Source organism: Neovison vison, chromosome 11 (genome assembly GCF_020171115.1).
Source record: "Neovison vison isolate M4711 chromosome 11, ASM_NN_V1, whole genome shotgun sequence".
Lineage (NCBI taxonomy): Eukaryota > Metazoa > Chordata > Mammalia > Carnivora > Mustelidae > Neogale > Neogale vison.
In genome coordinates, this window is record NC_058101.1 from 156,194,937 (window position 1) to 156,218,030 (window position 23,094).

At 36.4% G+C, this 23,094-nt stretch overlaps 1 pseudogene; it reads right to left on the minus strand.

Moving 5' to 3' along the window:
* The window catches only part of LOC122890332, a 165,812-nt pseudogene that overhangs the window by 31,110 nt on the left and 111,608 nt on the right, over nucleotides 1-23,094 (minus strand).

Below are 23,094 nucleotides of genomic sequence, written 5' to 3' on the forward strand. Positions count from 1 at the left end.
TTTTCTGGTACAGATATAATTGATACAGTACAAATAGGTATTATTCTTCAGTATTCAAGTTGGGGCTGTGAGAAGCAGCACCAACTGTGAGAAGAAACACCAACTGTGTGTTGGGCACCAGGAAAGCAATGAAGAGGAAACAGATCTGATCCCTAACCTCCTGAAACTTGCAGGCTAGAGGCAAAGAGAGATGCTAAAGGAATAAAAACCAAAAAATCAAATGTCAGCCTTCAAATAAGAAAAATGAGGGGAAAAAGTACCTGTTCTTTATTTCAATTATTACTTAAAATTTGACCATTCAAGCTACTTTTTGTAAAAATCACTGCATGCTCTGAAAGATTTGGATAAGAAAGTAACAATTTTTCAATGGGAGGAAGTATAGTCCGTTTTATATTTTCTGGTTTATTTTAACCAAGTATTTAAAACCTTATCCCTGATTACTGAGTATAGTATACATGCATCACTCTATCAAACTTTATCACATTTAATTCTTGGCCCCAAAATGTGGCTATTTACTGATGAAGACACTTGAGGATCAGAATGATTAAGTAATATGTATCTCATCACAGAGGTGGTAAATCAGAGCTGAGATTAAATTAAGGTTATCCTTGGCTCCAAGATCCGTGCTCTTTCCAACATGACTGATTATTTCTCAACAAACTTATTTTACTATGATAAATGGTAAGAAAAACAAACAAACACACAAACAAACACAACCTTTTCATTATTACTGAATGTGCTCATTGAAGTGCTTCATATATTAGCACTGAACTTACCACTGCCTGACACCAAGACTCTCTAGGTACGTCCAAATACAAATGGTGGGCCCTTGTACACACCTCTGCCACATTCCCCTAAATATAAGAAAAGGCACAGATGTCTCCAGAATAAATGTGCATACACTCTTGGAGAAAGCCGAGTACGTAGTAACCTAAAATTTTACACATAATGTATATAACTCTGGGCAAATAGGTATTGTTCTTAAGTATTCAAGGTGGGGCTGTGAGAAGAGGCATGTAGGTAACCCTGGAGAGGCCACCAGAGAAGAGCTTCTGAAAAAGAACTCAGTGGCCTTTCTTTTGCTTTTGTTGCAAGTGCGCCGGTGCTCTGATTGCCTGGGCTGCTCCTTAGGGAAGCATCGTCTCACTCACCCTCCAGAAGACACAGAGATAATGGTGATGTCAAGGGAGAGAAGGGGATTACCTGGATCCATAGAACGTGACACTTATTTCTGTTCTTTCCCATTTCTCCATCCGAGAACGTGTTTTGAGGTTGATGTCATAATAACAAAGCATGGCTTACTTAATCTTTCTAGAAACAAAGATGACCAGTTCGGACCAGATCATCAGAGTAGGATTAAGGCTGTTGACCACCACCCCAAGTTACTTCTGTTAGAAATCCTTGCTGTTGTCGGTTACTGGTTGAATAGCAGGCTAATCACAAAGAATGAGGAAGGTGAAGTGGCTTATTCTTTCGTCTTCCATGCCAAACACCTCACCAATTTTAGTAAAGATAGAAGTTAGCTTTGATATTCAACAAAGGTAAGCCTTTAACATTTCTAAAGCCTCTGTGAAATCGAAGCTTGGTGAATCTTCAAAACCTCAGAAACTTAGTTTCTATAATTCAATACTGAAAAAATGTAAATATCAGAAATTTTTCTGCCTTTGATATTTTTTTCTATCCCAGAGTAGACCCTCTGATCTCTAATGTAAGAGGATTCTTGGTAGATTAAAAACATGACCACCGAGATTACTGTTTTTCCCTCAGGATTAATAAAAAGAAACCACAACGGGACAGGATAATGAAAGGGTACATTTTATAATTTTCAGCATATGACTCTTTGTCAAGGTGACTGAAATTCACTTGCATAAAATATGGTACTTGCTGTTTTTGCTGGTGATAGGATTCTTCTTCCAATGAAACTCAAGTGTGCATCTTCTGAAACTCAGTGGTCCTTTTCTTGCTCTTTCTGTTTCCATATGCTTCATGTATCTCATGCATCCAGCCATCTATTTGGCCCCTTTCTTATGACCAACACAGTAATTTTAACTTTCATGTTAGCTAGAAATTGGCAAAGAACAATGAGACTGCTGCAAATCAAGACCCACCTCAGCCACCTCTGTTAGACGTTAATATGTCTTGCCTCCTGACTGAAAAACCAGAATCAATCGCAAGCCAACATTTCAGAACAACGCATCGATATAAGCAATGCCAAAATCTATTTGAACTTTTCCTTAAGAAAAGGGTTGCAGTCCACATCAACAAAAATATTTAGAACACAGTAGAAAGATTTCTTTTTTTTATGACAACACTATAATGGTCTTTTTGCTGGGTTTTAATTTATTAATTGGTAGATGAGGTAAGTGTTTTGCCATCAGCAACCACAGTGTGGAACTGATACTAGATATACCTTCCAGAATAATTCTGTTGACTATAAAACCCAAGCCATTTTTTGAGTGTTTGTTCCTAATTTTCAGGAAGGCATCAGAGATTAGTAATAAATGTCATCTTATTTTGTGAAATGATGAACAATGTTAAATGTGTGTAATCTCTTTATTATTAATTCTAAGGTGTTAAATACACAATCTCTGAAAAGTATAGCTGGGATGGTGGGTTGTAAATGAAAATCAAAAAAGAAGGTAAGGGGACCTGGCTGAGTTCACACAGTGGACGAAGCTGTGGTCAAACATGGGATTTTATACTATTTTTGTCTTTCAATTAGGAAAGCAATATGCACTTATTGTAGATATTTTATAAAAATGCAGAAAGGAGAAGAAGAAAATTTGAATCAGCTGAAATCCAGCATTGATACTTAACCCGTGTTAATATTTTCTTACAGTTCAGTATAGTATTTTTCTGTGTTTTTCAGTATTTGTGTCTGGGTACAACACAATTTGAATCAAAATATATATATATAGCATATTGTATCCTGATTTTCTTATGAGAATTTGCAAGTCACTAAATACTCTTTGAAGATATAATTTATAATGGTTATAGGCTACTGTATTTAATGTGTGTATTATAATTTATTCAGCTTACTTTTTTATTGTTTTAAGTTATTTTTCCTATTATAAATAAAGTGCTTATGACTATCCTTATACATAAATCTTAGTGTGTGTCTCCAAATTAATTCCATATGATTAGTTCCCAGCTATGGAATTGCTGAACCAAGATGCATAGACATTTTTAAGGATCTTGATTCAATCTGGCAACTTATTTTTTCAAAATGCCTTATCTTACACTCCTGACTGCAGTATATGAGAGTGTCTGCTTTACCCAAACACTAGGTATTATTTATATTTTAGATTCTCTGAAGAGAAAGTGAGAAATCTATATTTCTCAGCTTAGAAGTAAAATGGAACCTTACTTTGTAGGTTGAATGAGACTTCTATTTCTTTTTTTAAGTTGTCTGTTCCTGTCTTTTGTGTATAATCTCATTAGTGTGTTTGTCTTTTTGTTTATTCTTAGTTCTTTATTAGGACTATGTCCACGAATCTCCATGTGTGTTGGGTTTGTCATTTTCTTTTCATATTCTTCTTGTTTGTGCTTTTCTGCTTCAGATGTTTCTGCTTTTTGTTGTGAAAACATTCTGCTTTTGCCTTTTTGACATTTTTTTAAGCTTCTATGCTTAAGTTCTTCTACACTTCAAGGTCAGAAAAACAGTCATTTATATTTTCTTCTTGGTCTTTTACAGGATTTTTTTCTTCTTAAATATTAAAATTGTTAAACCATCCACATGGCTTAACCCCTGTAGTTGTGTAGTGGAAGTAGAACTAGGACCTCATTTTTTCCTGAAAATCTCAATTCATGATTTTAATGACTAACCCATTCTTTTCCAATTGCTTTCAAGTGCCTCCTTATTATATACAACATTTTTTATTTCCTGCAGCGTTTTCTGTTTTTTAAAACTGTAGGCTGGCTTTATTTTTGTGTCTACATCACCACACTTTGTTAAGTATGGTAGCTTTTTTTTTTTTTTTTTAAGATTTTATTTATTGGGGCGCCTGGGTGGCTCAGTGGGTTAAGCCGCTGCCTTCAGCTCAGGTCATGATCTCAGAGTCCTGGGATCGAGTCCCGCATCGGGCTCTCTGCTCAGCAGGGAGCCTGCTTCCCTCTCTCTCTCTCTGCCTGCCTCTGTGCCTACTTGTGATTTCTCTCTGTCAAATAAATAAATAAAATCTTTAAAAAAAATTTTATTTATTTATTTGACAGACAGAGATCACAAGTAGGCAGAGAGGCAGGCAGAGAGAGAGGAGGAAGCAGGTTCTCTGCCGAGCAGAGAGCCCCATGCGGGGCTCGATCCCAAGACCCTGGGATCATGACCTGAGCTGAAGGCAGAGGCTTTAACCCACTGAGCCACCCAGGTGCCCATGTATGGTAGCTTTAGAACACATTTTTGTATCTTACTGCAAGTCTTTGCTCATAAGTCTTATTTTTCACCTATCTTGGATTTTCATACCATAGATTTAAGAAAAATTTCCTTCGTGAAAAAAATACTTTTGGGATTTTGATTCAAATCCTGGACTTGAGTTCTTTCTTAGATTGTTGTGGCATGGGGATTTGTTTATTTTTGTCTTTATATAATATTTTCAAAAATGTCATCACATTTGCCCTACTCCATCAGTCAGCAAATCAGAATAAAAGGAAAACTTAACTAACAGAATCAATGTAATATATAGAGCTGAGAGAGTATGTGTAATACTTGGCTTTTTTTCCCCAAAGCATTTATGCCATTCAACATAGAGTCCCTGGATTTTTTTCCCCTCAATTAGGGCAAAACTCACTGGTCCCAGTTACTTAGATAGAGAAGAGATGGATGTAAACAGATAAATAAAAATTTCAAGTGGACAGGGGGATTTATTTTCAGCTTATGTATATCTGTAGATGTCCTAGCAAGTTTCAGAGGTTGTACAAAGCTATAATATCACCTCGCTGAGCAACCTTGTGTGTAAATACAGTTTATTTCACTCGAAGCTTGCCCCCATGACTGATGGAAATTGTAGTAAAACTTCCACCTGGGTTGTCAACTACGGGAAAGTTTCTTATTTATTTTTATTTGTCACAGCAGGTTAAGCTCACAAAGTCCAGGTGTTTCATGGCTTTAAATCTGGACACAGGCACAGGAATAGTCTGTTGAAGGTAGTTTATTTAGGATCCCTAAACATGAAGGGACTTAACAAAATGGATTTTATCCAGCTCTGTAGGTCAGGGTGTAAAGTCAATGTACAATGACCAGAAACAGAAGAACACAAAAGTCGTACCAATAGAACAAACATCTTGTGCATGTGCTGTGACAATTGTACATTTTTGTTTGTTTGTTTGTTTGTTTTCTGAAGATAGCAGGAGGGAAGGGAGTGATGAGGCAAAGGAGTAGCAGGTTTTCCTGTTAATTTACCTGATTGTCTGAAGTTGAGCTGAAGGTGGCCCTTCAGTGATCTTTTGGGTTTTATGTGAGCTAACGTGTCAACTGCCACCAGCAGATAAGGAGATCCTGTTTCAAAAAATTTTATAAAGCTTAATCTTCGATTATTTTATATTTATTCCCCTTCATTGTTCTCATCTTCATTTTTCAAGCCTCTGATTTATGTATTTATTTAGAAAATCCAATGTCTTCCTGTTTTTTTAAAAATTTTTGCTTTGTTTTCTAATGATTTTGCTCAAAATAACATGGGATTCTTTGTACAGTAATTACAAATATCTAATTTATTTAATTAGCCTATCATATTTGCCATATTTTCTGTTTCCTTCCTAAAACAACTGAAAATGAAATTATCTTTCTGCCTTTGCTCACACTCAAACAGACGTCCTCATCATCTGTCCAAAGGCTTCTACTTGTGAGTATACAACTAATTTGGATTCCATTAATGCACAACTAATTAAAGTTGATTTTTGTATGTTATTCTAATTTTCATCACACTGTGCTTGTATTTCAATACTTTGGTATTTCATAAGCTGTCAGCTTGTGATACATTCCAGTTAAGAGACTTCGGTTAACTCTTGTAGGATGTATATAAGTGTATGTATCAAATTGACCCATCTGGATAGCACAAAATTCCCAGACAAGCCCGTTTGAACTGAACCACTTTCGTGGTCTGCTGTAATAGTTTATTCTGTCCTGTTTTACATTTATATTTGACATTTGCTTTCTACTTCCTGTACATCAATACAAGAATTCAGGAATCTTTTTCCAAATTACTTCTTAGGCTTAGTCTACACTTACCAATCTATACTATATCCACCCAAAATTTGAGACTTAAAAAAAAAAAGTTAAAACCCCATCTTGATTCCACTATTATCAATTCACTGTAATGCATTTATTAATTTTTTAAAGTAATTTTGCCTAGTAATACCTTATCCTGTTTCAAATAAACCACTTAATATTGAGGTACCAATTGGTGGAAAATTCCCTTATAATGAACTTTATCAAGATAGAATTTTGTTTTGGAGTTCTCCTCACAGATATCTTCAGAAAAACTGGGAAAATGTGATAAGGAAGGAAGAATTCAGCAACTCCATAAGAGGTATGGAGGCAAAATCATGAGAAAATGCGTTTCATCTAAGTAGTTGCCATTCTAAAAATTTTATATTTGACAACCTGTTTCTTTTAAAACTATATTTTATTTTTTATCTCACCTTATTCACTAGTTCATAAGAAAGTGTAAGGAGTATTGATATATGAAATTATTTTTAAATGAGTAAATGAATCAGTATTATCTAAGAGTCTGCAACATATTTTAACCTCTTTTTTTCTATACTTTTTCTCACTTCCATTTTAATAATTGGTGAATGAAGTGGAAAGTTGGATTAATTATGGTTATCTGTTTTCTTCTCTTTATCGGCTCTCTGGCCTTGAGTATATTGTTAAATCCTTCCAAACTTCAGTTTCCCTTTTTTGATAAATGGAAAAATAGTGTCTATGTATCACATCTCATATAACTAGTCATAATATAGATACAATGAATGTAATTTACACCTAGAAACCACAATATGCCTATAAGATAAATGTCACTTACATCTTGAATTCATTTGTTGTTGTTCTTCTTCTTGATAACTTACAGTTTTTGTTTTTAATAGTGTAACAAACTATAAGGGAGTTTCAATTATTTTCTGATTGACACATATCTAATCTTATATTTCATAGCCCTTGGGGATTTGCAACTTCCTTAAGGTGCTTTGTAGTATGGATAATTAAAAGAGAATTGAATCAAAAGCTTTCAACTTTGAAAATGTTGGGGTTGTTTTATGATACTTCCTTAGGGGGCAAAATGTAACTAACTTGAGTGTTTCATAAAAACCATGATTTAGAATTAATGCTCCAGACTTTTTCTATCCTTCCCTGACCCCCACCTCGTTTCCACCCCCAACACGTCTGTGGATGGACAGAATGTCACAATGACCACTCACTTTGTTAAATCATCTATCATTTCCTTGGCAAGTTAAATTGGCCATGTATACGATGAATTGGAGCTGAGGCAGTTGCCTCTCTTTGAAGCCCCAGGCATTTGTTTTCAAATAAACTGACTGAATTAGTGAGTCCCCATGTAATTTATGATTTTTCATTTACTTGACTTATTTCCATGATGATTGGAGATTAGTCCATTTTAAAGAAGACAAGAGAAATTGGGTTTGAGAAACATTAAAACTAGACCAAAAAAGCATACCAAGATCAAGTAGTTCAAAATTATGGTGACAGATTGTCCTTAACTCGTGACCCACTCAAGAAAGAGAAAAATACTAAAGTATTTAAAAAAATTTTTTTTGCTAAAATATGTTTGAAGAATTTTTATTTTTGCTTTATAGGTATTAAAATCTGAGTATTATATACCTTTAAAGTCCCAACCAGACTCTTGGTTATGTGGGGTTTACAAATTTAAAATGTGAAAAACTCCCTGTGTTTATAGTTGGAGTTGCGCCTGCTAGGGATTAAGATTTGAAGGCCACAGTGATGTCACTGGATTAGAGTTAGGAAGATACATTTTGGTAAGACTGAAACCAGTGCCAAGTACATGACTTCCAAATTTATGATTGAACTCTTAGATGGCCTACAAATTCATGACTCCCAAATTTATGATCGAACCCACGACTTTCCAGCTTACAGATTTAAGTGCATGCACTAATAAATAAGGATTCTTGAATCTCAAAGGAAGTTCAATGGACATCAAGGTGCAGTTAGCATTTAAAATACTGATTTAGGAATAGCCAATCCAATGGCATTGCTTTTTGGCTGTGTGTCGGTGAGGGTACTATAGCACTTTACAGGCCATTAAAATATTCATGCTCATAAAGTTATATAAATTAGAATTGGAGTGGACCCATTTTATGTTTTTGGCCTTCTGATTTTTTGACTTTTAAAAAATAATTTGTTTTCTTAACCTTGGCCTCTTTTTAAGCCTCAAGGAAGAGTAATAAGATTTGTCCCCTGGGGAGGAAAAATTCTAGCATCAAATTCAGATATTCTTTGACTTTCACCCAAGGGGTAAGTTCTCTTGATTTTTTTTTCCTTAATCTTAAAATTCCAAGTCAAATTCTGGGATAATGCCAAGTATCTGGATGGAAAGATCAGTCAAACAGATGTTTTATCTATGTAAAGACAAATAGCTCTAGACTGGCCTTCGAGCCCTTTCCTCACCTTGATCTGGCTTACATTTTTCTTTATGCTTCCTTTTTCTCCAAATAACAATCTGTAGTTCAGCAAATCTGGAAAATTTACTCTTCTCCTTCTTCCATTTCTTAGTTTTATTTTGTTTCCCCCAGATTGCCTTCATTTAGTTTTGTCTACCAGCACAAAGACTTCCTCCCTTGTTTTCTGACTTGTTTTATACCACCCCTGTGGTATTTGCCATCTTCCTCCTGCTATGATGACTGTGTGCTTATTGTAGACCTCTCCATGCCAGCATTAGCCACCGTGCCTTCTATTTATCTTATACTCCACTCTATATCTAACACAGAAAACGTTCATTAATTAGTTATAAAATTGTTCACTTAGTAAATGGTCAAGAAAATACTAGTTGCTCTACCTTGTGTTTTACCTGTTTATTTTTTTCTGGTGGTAAAGAACTTTGGATTGTATAGATTTCTTCTCTAGTGTATCTTTAAAATATGAATAGGAAAACTAATATCTATATCTAAGGCTTCTAATATAAACAAGTGTTACATTTGGTAAATTTGAAAACTGATGAGTCAACAGAAAAATATTTCAAAGGTTTTAACTTAATAAGATTGCTGATGGAATTGTTCTTTTTATCAGTACAATTTCATAAGATGAATTGGGGGAAATTTACAGAATTTTAAAATGAGAAAAGATTGCTACCTTCTTTAGTGATTTCCAAAGTTATCAGAGATAAAAACAAAACAAAACAAAAAAAACACTGGAGACCATCAAAGGACTTGTATGTACCACAACTGCATAAAAGCATAGCACAGAGGTAATGTTTAGAATGGGCTTCTTGTTCTCAAAAATTGTATTTCTAATAAGAAATATTGGAATGTCTTTTCATTTTGATTTCCTTAGCTGGCCCAGATTTATTGGTCTTAATTAATCCATAGAATATTGTGCTTCCAAATGATCATTCTATCTTCCCAAAATGTGTTTTCCATTTTCAATACTCTTTCTCTCTCTGTTGTACCTTCTAGCCAGGGCCAAGGAAGTGTCAGACCATACATATCTGATAAGAAGAGACATTACCACATCCTCCCACACAACTAGGAGCCTTCCACTTATCCTCTCTTCTCCAAGCCAACACTCTTCATCCTCTGAGGGTCTTCATTCCCTAATGATTGTTCCCAAGCCGACTTTCTAAGCTCATTCTTATGTATTAAAGAGACATTTATTAAATGTTGGTCTCATTTGACTAGACACACAAGCACATTCTAGTGAGTTGTTTTCCTTGGGAGTGGAGAGTCTCATGGGTTTAAAAGTTGACTCTCCCTCCTACTTCTAGCCTCGTACCCTTGGATGAGTTATTTTAATCTCTTGGTAGCTCAGCTTTCTCAACTTTCATTTGTCAAGTGTGGCTAATAGTATAACTCTCATAGGAATCATTTGAGAATTAAATAAATTAATGCATGTGAGGTGCTTAGAATTCTGCTGAATGTAAATGCTTAATTAGCATTAGCAAGCCTTTTTCATTGTTAACATTTGAACAATTTATTGAAGTAGTATGTGGGTTTCTAAAAATATTAAAAATAGAATTGTTATATGATCCAGTAATTCATAAATATAATATCATATCATATATCATAAAAAGTAACCTCCCCAAAATGAGAACACTAATATGAAAAGATATATGCACCCCTATGTTTATTATAGCATTATTTATAATAGCCAAGATACAGTATCATTAACAATTCTTAGGAGTGATTAGCCTGTTCAGAGATGTCTCAATGAGATTTAGCACACTGTTATGATCATTATTATAGGCCAAAAAAGAAGAATCAAGTGGCCACACAAGAAGTCAACAGGGAAAAGCAAGCAGCAACAACTTACTAATGGGAACTTTTAAAGGAACATTCTAGTTAAGATTTTTTTCCTATATTTTTTGTGGAATAGTAGTTTAAATGTTGCATTCAGTGTAATTAATTCACCTCTCTACTTTGTAAAATAAGTTTCTATACATTCAACCAGAGTGTGTTTATTATAGACAAAGCTGCAATTTACAAGACTCTTCCCCTTGGTCCATTTATTTTATAGTAGCTGTTGTATCTATTTATTTAATCTAGTAACCATCATAAACCTGCTATTTTGAGGGAATGTTGGAGGCTAATAAGGTGTACTTTACAATGTCTGCCTTTGAAAGTCTATTTACCTTCAAGTGATTTGGTTCAAGAACTTTTTGCATGGAATACTTATATCTGGTTTTATTCCCTTCAGGCTGTCTCTATTTTAATTTTCAGTATAGCCAGTGCTGATCTTCCTCTTTATTTTCAGATTCTCATCACTTGATGACTGACGGCGGGTCATCTCTCAAGTCCTTGGTTGAGAGGTAACTAATTCTTTGATGTATAGTTACGGGTTCTACCCACCCCCCGCCCATTCATCTAATCCTCTCCCCTCCTTCTCATCCTTCTTCTCTTTCTTTTCCTTCATCCATTCTTCCTCCTTTATGCTCTCTTTCTTTAGTTATGCATGTATGTTTTAGCTTGTTGAAATATCTACATTCTTGACAACAGCGTGGGGTATTTTATTTTCATTTTCTTATTTCTTATATTTTAATCCCATTTTTTGACCATGCTGTCTTGCACGTTTCACTTGCCAGACAGCATATCTTATTCTTAATGTCATACAGAACTTTGTTTTAGACATTATCTCCTATTTATAGGTTCAAAATTCTTTTGTGATATCTGCAGCAATTATGTCTTTCATAAAGCAGAACTTGTTGGTGTGCACAGTTTACAACTACCTTGGATTTCATTTTTACTATGTTATTGCGGATAACACTTTGGGTTCATAAACTTTTGTAGTGTATTATGTTTGGGTAGGCACTGAGGTAGAGCCATGAATTTTCCAGCATGGAATTTATTCTAGTTTCTATTGCATGTATTTTCTAACATGAAATTTTTTCTAGATTTGCAGTTGGATTTTAGGTTCCATTTCAAGGGCTACAGTGCATCCTGAGGGAAATGATCAGGTTCAATGGATTCTTCTTTTATTGCTACTGAGATATAAATTATTAAGTACTTAAGATCTTAACTGAAAGGGTAATGTAGACTTTTCCATCCAAGGTTGATCTTTTGCTATGCCTTACTGGGGATTTACCATGTCATTTGAAGATACCCAGTTTGTCAACACTGGTCCATTTACCCTTAGTATCTCTCAATTTGTAGAACTACCACTCTTAAGAAACATTAGTCAAAATTACTGGTGACCTTGATTGATTCTTAATGGGCAAAAATGTAGAATGCTAAAAGTCCTGTAATAACATGAGCCAATCCTGTAAATGAAAACAAAATACCAATTTTGTTTTCATTAAACACTGAAAAGTCTTGTTCCAGTTTTGCTAAAATGGAGACAAATACAAGACCCAAAAGAAGTGTATTTCCTATTGATTTATGGAACAAATTGAATTTTGGAAGAATAACCAATAACCTGCTTCATTTTCTCCTATTGTTCTTTCAAATCTGTTTCACAACTTATTTTTCCCTACACCTGTGATGACTCTCAGGCATGATTTCTTAACTTCTGGGCACTCTTCGAAAAGAGGAAGACTGGTCCAGAACAAGATAATATCAAAACTCTAAACTCTTAACCAATTTAAATTTCTCCTTTCCGGAAACTCAGGATTTCAGCAGGTGAGAGAGTTTGTCCTCTTCCTCACCCATTTCTTTCCCCACTTGCTAATGGCTCTACATACAGATGTGATCAGGCATAGGTGCCCCCTCCTGGAAAAGGGTATCTAGAACTGATTCTCTTAGGGTTCTCCCCAATGGAGATCTCTCGCTGAAGCTCTCCTTGTGCCTGATGTCTCCTTTCTGGCTTTAGGAGGCTCAGTTCTGCCACTTGATTTCCTGTGGGCCATTCATTTGTTAGATCAAATGGGTCTTCCAAAGTGATCTCCTTGAGTGGAATAATCGTACAATGCATCCCCAGGCTAGTTTATTGCTGCAGAATCTACATCTGCTCCATAAATGTCTTTATCCCACTGCTGTTAGAAAGCAGTTACTTCCCAGCATGATCCTTTCTCTGAGGCATTACATCAGCGAGAATTTCATCTTCACATTTCTCCTGGTAAGTCCTACACCAGTCAAGACCAGCATGATGGTCTTAAAACCCTCTCTGTCCCTTGAATTCCCTCCTCGGGAGCTTAGAATACTGACAGACTTCTCCAAGTCACATCATACTATCAGAATTTTCAGCCTCAAAATTCTATACTCTGAATTTGAGTAAGGGGCAAAAACTGGAAGAACTAGGGTAATTCTTTCAAGTATAGCTTATATGGGTTAGACTTTGCTTTAGCATGTGAGCCCTATTGTTCTCAGATTTGGGGCTTTACATCAAAACAGAGACAGAAAGAATCCTATCTAACAGCCTGTTATGCTAAATAGACAAAACTTATGCAGTGTACCACCAAAGCTGTGGAAGGAATTTTTTGATCAATATCCACACAAGGAGTAGCATGCTGGTAATAGATAGAAGTGTTTACTCCCAGGATAGAATGTGTATGGTCTAGCTTCAGAGATGCTAGTTAGAGTCAAAGGGCAAGAGACATACAAAAGAGAAACAAGTGCTTCCTTTCCTAAATGATTATTGGTATAGGCCAGACAGATTGGTAAGTGTTGGAGTGAGTCAACAGAGTTCCTTCCCAGGTCTGTGCTGGTTTTTGTCTTATTAGGCCAGCAGAACTGACTGAGGACCCTCAACTGAGTTAAACCCTAAGAGCTGGGTTGCAGAGATGAGATTACTGCAAGCTATAATATGCAAGATAGCTCCTTCAATAATTGAAATGTTAAACAGAGCAGAACACCAGGAGCATGGACCAAGGCTCAGGTAAATAGACAGTAGGTAATATGGGCACCTGATATTCAGAAAGTGACAACTGCTGTTTTAGCTCAGTTTCCATAGAAAATGGAGCTTGGTATACACACAAATTAATTTTTTTATTTGAGAGACAATTTTTTTACAGAAATTTTTCTTTTATATGAAATTGAGCAGATAGTACACAAAAAGACCATATGCTCATTTTCCCAAATACATTCAACATTTTCTAATAACCCAACTACTGGAAAATAGTGCTACTGATACATATGAATATTTAAGAATGAACATATAGATTATATCATTAATTGGGGATTTTTTTATAACACTACAAGACTGGAAACTGTTCAACCAGCTAACCATTCATGAGTTGGTCACGTGAACTCTGGTGTTCCCATATAACACAGTCCTAGGAAGTTGTAAGAGAGTGACATGACAAAGATTTTGGTACTGAAATGGTGAGGTCTTCAATATTTTCTGTTAAGTGATATAAAAAGGTAATAGAATAGTATTTATAGTAAGCTCTATTTAGTTTGAGAAAGGGGATATACATATATTTATATGTCCTTATCTATTTATGTAGAAGTAACAAAAGAATGCACAAAAAAGAATACAATTGCCGTCTATAAGGGAGAGGTTGAGGACAGAGGTGGGAAACTTTTCTTTGTATATTATATATTTTATATTGTTTGATTTTGAACCATTTGAACATGCTTCTTATTCAAAAATAAAATTACATATATATGTATAGGTATATGTATATATGCACTGTACAGAATATAAAAAATTCTAGATTCAAAATTTTCCCCTGGAGGGGCGCCTGGGTGGCTCAGTAGGTTAAGCCGCTGCCTTCGGCTCAGGTCATGATCTCAGGGTCCTGGGATCGAGTCCCGTGTCGGGCTCTATGCTCAGTGGGGGGCCTGCTTCCCTTCCTCTCTCTCTGCCTGCCTCTCTGCCTACTTGTGATCTCTCTCTGTCAAATAAAAAAAAAAAAATGTTCCCCTGGAAATCTGAATATCTGAATAAATTGCTCCATTGTCTTCTAGCATTTGACTCATTAAAATCCAAAGCACTCCAATCCTTACTTCTTTGTAGGCACATGTGCCCTCTCTCTTTCAAAAAGCTTACAGAATTATTTTCTTTAGTTTTGAAATTACAAAATTTCATCTGGATGGCTGTGCTCAGCATTTTGTGTGCTGTTTCAGTCTGAATGTGAGTGGACATTTTTAAAGCTTGACGTGTTTTTTTAGTACGATTTAGTATGATTTGGTTATTTTTCCTCTTTAAATTCTAGAAGATTTTCACATCTTTATCACTTCTTCCACCAAAACATCATTTTTCTATGCAAATATTCCTTAAGCATGTGAATGATTCCCAAATGGGCTATACATTGCTCAGAGAAAAATTAAGAGATCTAAACAAAGGGGATTGTATCCATATTATGGAATTTATAACCAAGATATGTATGTTTTTTAAATTTCACACTCCCTACTATTTATCATCTCCTCCTCAAAACCCAAGGATCTCTTTTATTAAAAGGCAATAAAAATGTAGGAAAACCTCCTAAAAATAGCTCTGCTGTCTTTCTTTTTACTTTTTTTCCTGAAGATGTATAAACTAAGAATAGTACAAGACAAATGCTTTCTCCTGAAACTTCACATACAGAAATTCAGCACATTTATCACAAATAAGGGAAGATCTAAATCAGAATGTACATAAGCAAAGAGAGTTAAAAATTATTTATGATACAGCCTCTCTTTTTCTAGTACTTTAGCAGTGATACAGTAAACATTTTATCTGGCAACTTATATAGTTACAAAAGAATTCTTCCAATGTTTTTAAAAAAATTAACATGGTTGATTTTAGATTTGAAGCCAGGAAAAAATGGGCAGATGACACTCCAATACTGAACTTCCTTTATACTGGTTTTTGTTAAGTCTTTCAAACTAATTTATTAAGCTACTTTTCTGTTAATAGTTCACCACTAATTTTCTTTTAACAGTTGTGTTAAAAATTTTTGAATTTTTTCATAGTATCATTCTTTTAGTTTTATAATTATATGAGGTTTTTGTTTCAGGCTGACTTAATACTCTGTAAATGAATAAACTACATACAGCCAATTGATTTATTTTGTACATGATATGAATTAATGCACTATATAATCCAATACCATGTAGTATATTAATTAATTAGTGTATTCTTTCTTTTCCTGGTTTATGGAAACTCAGTCATGCATTTTCATTTGAAGGGATCTGACCCCAGATAGAACCCCAGTTTTATCCACTTGGTCAAAAGGAAGCTTGTTTAGCATACAGTAGCTTTGTTGGTATCCATAAATCCTTTTTTTTATCAGTATATCTGAGGAAAAATGTATGTATACTACTTCGTGATTTTTTTTTGTTATCTCTGAGACTACTTTCTCATACTCAAAATTTTGTAAACATTTGTTTTGTACCTTAGAAAATGAAGAAGGTTGTTGAATCAAAACCATAGCACACCTCCCCCTGGAGTTATTTCTCACTTTGTAACAAAATTCTACCTTTCTCTCTGGATTTACTATATTCCCCACCCATCTTAGCCCCTGAGCCTGTCCTCTGCTGATCTGTGCATTTTCTTTCACTATGTCCTCTGCCTAGAACACATTTCTCTTCTCTCCATTCATCTATCCCACCCTCCCTGAAAAGCCTGGTTCAATCTCCCCTGGACCTCAAGGCCATTCTCAATCTTCTCTCTGTCTTTTCTTTGAATAATAACTTTGCCACTCATGAAGAGCTTATACCATCAGAGCTTGGGAAACTCTTCCACCAAGGCCTCCCTCTATTAGAGAAGAATGAATACTAGTACAAAGGTGGGTGGAAATGGGGGGGGTGTATTATAGATTTCTTTAAAATTACATGTTTGTTTCAAAATAAGGTTTTAAACTTACTCCCATCAGAATTGAATAAAGGGGTGGGTCATCAGAGTGACCGGGAAATGTTGCTATATGACCTGCTAAGCATCACAGAAGGAATCACAAATAGACTACTTGGTAATTTTAAGTTTCTTAACACCATACTTCCATACCTGAGTGAAATGTAACTTAGTACCACTGTCCATGAAGCAGACAGAGCCCTTGATTTGAAAAAAAAAAAAAAAAAAAAGAAATAAAAAAAAAACTAAAAAGGAAATTATAGCAGGGAGGGAAGAAAGAAGGAAGCAAGGAAGCAAGGAAAGAAGGAAGTTTAGATATTTTACATGCAATTTTTCATGTAATTCTTGGAACACTTCCTAAATGAAATATTCTTAAAATTCTTCAATTGAGTCTAATCATGCTTAGGTTAGAGTCTAATCTCCTTAATGTGGATTGTCAGTCCTCTGGTGACTCCTCTGGTGACCCCTGCCCCACTCTTCTGCCCCACCCCAGCTGTCTCCTCTGCAGCCATCAGGATTCTGTTCCAGCCTCTAATGTGACTGCCCCTCCCCTTCACTGAAGGCCTTCCAACTCTTTTGACCCACTTCAGGTTTCCTTTAAAAGACCACTTCCTTAGAAAAGTTTTTGTCCTAGTTTTGTTTGTTGCATTCTTGTATCTCCCTTTGAGAATATTTACCAGTTTTGACTCCTTGCTTCTTGTTTAATGAGAGCAGGGACTATAACTGTCTTAATATCATTGTATCCCAGAGTCTGGTGCCTCAAATATGACTGAACAAATTAGGTACTATGCTGATATTTATCTTATAAATGAGGTACTTGGAGATGGTTTGAGTTGGAGGCACTTGGTACTTGGAGGTACTTGGAGCAAGGGTGTACAGCTAATAAAAAGCAGAGTCAAGACCTAGCTCTTTCTGACTCCACGGACAGAAGATCTAATTACCATGCTATATAGGTTAAAAATTGCCACATCCTTATTGTTTGCTCACCTTGTGGTCCCTCTCATTTGTTGCCTTGTAATAATTTCCATTCTATTTCTGTCATACTCTACTCGTAAATCTTTTTTGTTTTTCCCAGATGTATTATTTATTTTAGCACGCACCTGCACGAGAGAGAGCATAGAGGAGGAGGGGCAGAAGGAGAGGGAGAGAGAATCTCAAGCAGACTCCCCACTGAGCATGGAGCCCATCACCAGGCACAATCCCAGGATCCTGAGTTCCTGACCTTGAGCCAAAATCAAGAGTTAGAGGCTTAACTGACTGAGCCACCCAGGTGCCCCTCTACTGGTAAGTATTTCGTTTCCCCAACTAGAATGTTGCCTCCTCTTTTCAGGAGAGGGGTCGTGTTTATTATCATTTTAAAATATTTGTTTCTAACTGAGGGTTGCTGGAGGGATGTGGGCGGGGAATGGGTCAAGTGGGTGATGGGTATTAAGGAGGGTACTTGCTGTGATGAGCAGGGGTGTTGTGTATAAGTGATGAATCTAATCTGAAACTAAATTACACTGTTTGTAACTAAAATTTAGATAAAAAGTTGACAAAAAAACCCAAAATATTTGTTTCTACTTTACATGTTGCTGAAATGGGTGCCTTGGAGATTGTATTTACTCAGCAAAGCTTTTACTGTATAGAAAGAAGCAACATACTGTGCAAGGAGACCAAACGGTAATGCTGGGGGATGGAAAAGGAATGTTTTTAGTTATAAACATGTATTAGTCATTGGTGTCTATTAGGATTATGAGAGAAGGGTAGACTCTGCTCTTCTTTGTGAGTAAAAGACTGAACAGTAATAGCAATGAGAGAGAATTAATTTATTTAATTTGACCAAAAAGTCCAAGGTGAAATTTACTTGCCTTCCCTCTAGTGAGGGAGGCACCATTATTAGCTGCAGGCACTTTGAAAAACAGAGAAGTAGGGGCACCTGGGTGGCTCAGTGGTTCAAGCCTCTGCCTTTGGCTCAAATCATGATCTCAGCATCCTGGGATCGAGCCCCATGTCAGGCTCTCTGCTCAGTAAGGTGCCTGCTTCCCCCCACCCCTCACCTGCTGCTCTGCCTACTTGTGATCTCTCTCTCTCTCTGTCAAATAAATAAATAAAAAATCTTAAAAAAAAAAAAAAAGGAAAACAGGGACATAGCAAGATTACTAAGGTTACCCTTGGCACCCGTTAACTCTCCTTTACAACATCCTTTCTCATTCTCATTTATCCTCTAGAAGTTCTTATTCTTGATCCCATTTTTGCGCAGCTCAGCTGTTAGCATTCGTGGCTGGAAATAGTTTAGGAAGCCTCCACATAGCTTTAGGTCATTCGGATTTTAAAGGGAGACTTGGAATTCTTGAAGGAATAAAGCCTGCTCATTAGTGAGACACATTTGTCAGCCCTCTGGGGGCCAAAATTGTTTTGTATTCTTGATTTCTCCCACAGAACACAGCAGAAGGCCTTGCACATTGGAGATAATGATTATACACATGAAACTCCACAAGACATTCCACGCTCACCTACCCTCTTCCCTTCCTTCCATCTCTTCCACTTCTGGAAGAAGGAGGTGGGATTGGAGTCCAAGACAAAATGGACTTCTCGGGGATATCCGGAGAGACACTGCAATATTTGCTGTAAAAGGAAGTATTTAAAAGCTGCATAACCAGCTCCCCAAATTAGTTAATGATTCTACATGTTGGCAGTGTAAGCTGGTCTCACTTGGGCCAGCAAAGCTGAATTCATTTGTGTTCACTACCGGATCTGAAATCAGCCGGTGAGTTGGGTGGGTCAGGCTGGGTGGCTTGCGATGGGTCTCCACTAAGGAGAGTTGTGGTGACTGAATGTCTTTCCATATGGTGGGTCATCTGGCAGCAGACTGGCTCAATCTTGTTCACAAGATAGAGTGTTCCAAACAAGTTTCCTATGTCTTTACTTTCTCATTTGCAATTGCCCACTGGCCAAACAAGTCCCACGGCCATGCCCAGTGTTGGTGTGGGAGCAGTTACTCAAGGGATGCATACAAAAAGGAGGGAACAAATCTGGGATGTTTACTGCTGTACTCTACAATTACATAAAGTAGTAGTGTATTAAAATCAAGAAACAAACCTTTAAGTTAAAGCCTGTGGCTTAACTAAATGTGTGTATCTTCCTCTTCCTCCTGAAACCCCATTAAAGATAAATAAATAAACATATAAGGACAAATAAAAAAGAGAAAATACCTGAGCAAAGATTTTAACAGTGTTTTTTGTTAATTGATATAACAAAGTAGAAGAAGCTACTCACCAAATACCTACCAATAAGAAAAATGTAATTAACTACTCAACACCCTTCTTCCTTTGGCTCTGGACTTGGGGATTTCAAGGACTAGAAAGGAAGAGGGGTGAAGGGAAAGGTTGAGATGTGGAGATTGTTTTGAAAACCTATATAGGTTTTCAAAGACACCTCAGTCCCTCTCCTTTTCTGCATGCAGACAGGAACTACCTACTCTTTGGCAGGAAACAGGAAGTCCTATGTCTGGAAAAATTAAGACAAAGATGTTTAGGATTTGGAAGCAATGCGTAGGATGAGTTGGAGGTACCTGCTAGGATTAGGTAAAAGTCTGCTTATTGAAAGGTGGGACTACCAAATCCCAATCCCTTGCCTCACTTCTGGACTAGGGGCAACCAAATGTTCCTCACCTGGGAAGAAGACAGGCAGCTTCTTCTCTGAAGAGACTTCTTGGTTCCAGAAAAAATGATATATTGGCATTTAAGGAGACAGTCATTCTCTAGTCTTCAACCAAGCACACAGAATTCCTAAGCAGTTTTTGACTTCTGAATTTCAAGGACTTAGAACAGTGCCTGACACATAGTAGGGATTCAATAAATATTTATTAAATTAGTTTTAAGTACTTCATTCTAAACCTAGGCAGCCAGACTTACCAGATATTTGAGGAAAATCTCTAACACAAAAAAGAAAGAACTAGGAATCACCAAAAACAAACTGATAAAAAGAAACCTAGAGGAAACAGTTGTCATGGAGGGGAAAGAAGAAAGTATTAATAAAAAGTATAGCTGATTAAAATTCTCAGAGAGATAAGAGATCCAGAACCTATAAAATTATAAAATAATATCTGAAATGAAATTATATCTGAATTATACACACACACACACACACTCTTCCTTCCATCATTTTACAGATGAGAAAATTGAGATAAAGCTCATTTGGGTAGGATGCCTAGGTGGCTCAGTCAGTTAAGTATCTGCCTTTGGCTCAGGCCATTCTCCTTGGGTTCTGGGATCAAGTCCTACATTGGACGCCCTGCTGACCAGGGAGCCTGCTTTTTCCTCTGCCTCTGCTGCTCCCCCTGCTTGTGCTCTGTCTCTGTCTCTCTCTGACAAATAAATAAGATCTTAAAACAAACAAACAAACAAACAAACAAAAACACCCATTTGGGTAACACAGGGACAGACTCATTTGCAGGTCCTTGATCTTTACACATCTTTCTGAGCCACAATCCTCTCTCAAGTTTTTGCCTTCCTCCCTACCAGTCCAAATTCTGCTCATTTCCCAAGACCAACTCCCCTCATAAACCCGTCTGTGAACCCAGCCAATCACACTATCTGGATTCCTCCAACACTGATAATCTGTAGCATCTATTTTATTACTGGGTTGGTTATATGATTGTTTTGTTATCTTGTGGCTTTTTAAAATATATATAAAATTCTGTCCTCCCCAACAAGAGCAAATCGCCAGGATGGAAATTTCTCAGGAGTCTTTATCAAAATGTTAAGTACATAAGAGTCACTTTAGAAAAATCTGCTGACTTGAATCTAACTAGAGTATTTACTGGATTATTTCATGGCTTGGTATTTGGAACATTCCAAGCTCATAACATCTACTTAACAAAAGCGTCTCGTTTCTTCAACCCTGGTGTAATTGATTGGTTATTATCATACACTGTTCACCACCTGGCAGTAGTAGACAAAGGTAAATATCCCTGCACACTGAGTTTGACACAAAACAAGCATGACCTGGATGAAGAGGTGTCGTTCTATAACTTAAGTCTCTTTTGAGAAAGAGAAGGTAATTCTCCATCATTGCAATTTGTTCATGCTATAGATGGTTTTTGCTGGTTTTAAGGCTTGATGTGACCTTTTACCAAGCTTTCCCTGGGCCAATATTCTGCATACTATATACATCTCAGAATCATTAGTGGTAACCAAACACTTCCAAGTTAAACATAGAATCCTACTTTTGAAGAATATTTGAGACATATTTTTCAGCCAACCAAACTGTACAAATGTTTATTAAATATGCACTTTGGACTTAGCAGCATCCTATGATCTGTGTTTTTAAAATTATGTAAGAAACAAAGGGCCTAATCCCTGCCCTCAAAGAGCCTATAGTTGCATTTATTTGTATTTCATATCTTAAAATATGGTCATGAGTTTTATATGTTAAAGTATGATTATGAGTTAAAACACTCTGAAGTTAATGCAAAACATCTTTGTTTCTTAAACAACAATGAATTTTTTGGCAAGATCTAAAAACTGGCCACAGTACAAAGCCTGTACCTAATTTTGTCTTTTGAATGTATATGTATGCGTGTGTATGGATGGATGGATACATATGTGTGTATGCATGGATTTTCATTGAGGTTTATATCTATTTATGCCTTTTGAAATAGTGCCTAGCACGTGTATCTGAAAAACAGAGATTTGAGACATTCATCTTAAATTCTCTGGTAAATATTTTATGATTTATATTTTCCATTTATGGAAGGATTTGGGTTGGGAAACTATAGATGATCAAATGACTGCTTGGAAATGACAGGGAAGAATCAGATAAGGTACTTCTAAGTGGATAATTCAATGTAATAGTGCTGAAGAAACATCTTGCTTCTTAGGCCTACCTAAATCTATACATAATAAATCTTACATTTTAAATGTACTGTAAAGCATAAAGTACTTTCCCATAGCTGATCTCATTTTGATTTTGGTCCAAACACATACAAATATACTCTATTATGTATGCATGGACTAGAGGTACACATTCGTGTCAGTTCAAGATAAAACAGAGTCATAAATCAAGTCTCAATTGACGAGCTATAACAAACAGAAGCATATTATTTTTTGTTCATTGGTTTATGTTTTGTCTTTCCCCTGGCAGTAGAGGTTTGAGGTTCCATCACTTAGAGATTATCTTCACAGTGTTTACCCCCAAAGATTTTGTGGGTCTCTATTTTTCAGCTGAAAAGAACTACAATTCTTGGAAATGTCTGGTTTTCTCTGTGATCTCTCTGTGTAAGAGAGGAAGGCAGCCCTTCCTCTCTTGTCTAGAACAACACCGCCAGAGCTAAATGCTACAGCAACATTTGTGTTCACTGATCACAGGACAGAGATGCAAGGTGATCCAGAAGTAGTCATAACTACACCTGAAAGACCCCTTGCAGTGTATGCTCCTGTGGGAAGCATGAACATCTCCATGTCTACCATTATAGTTACCTCATGGTCAGAGGAGGTTTAAGAAAGCTAATGATAAAAAGTGAAGAAGACATCTAGGCTAAGTTCAGAAAATCACACCTCTTATGTTGAACATTAAGGGAATAGGCAGTTTGTGACAAATGTTAATAGAAAAAATTTCTTGGGCACCTGGGTGGCTCAGTCATTAAGTGTCTGCCTTTGGCTGAGGTCATGATCCCAGGGTCCTGGGATCAAGTCCTGCTTCGGGCTCCCTGCTCAGTGGGGAGCCTGCTT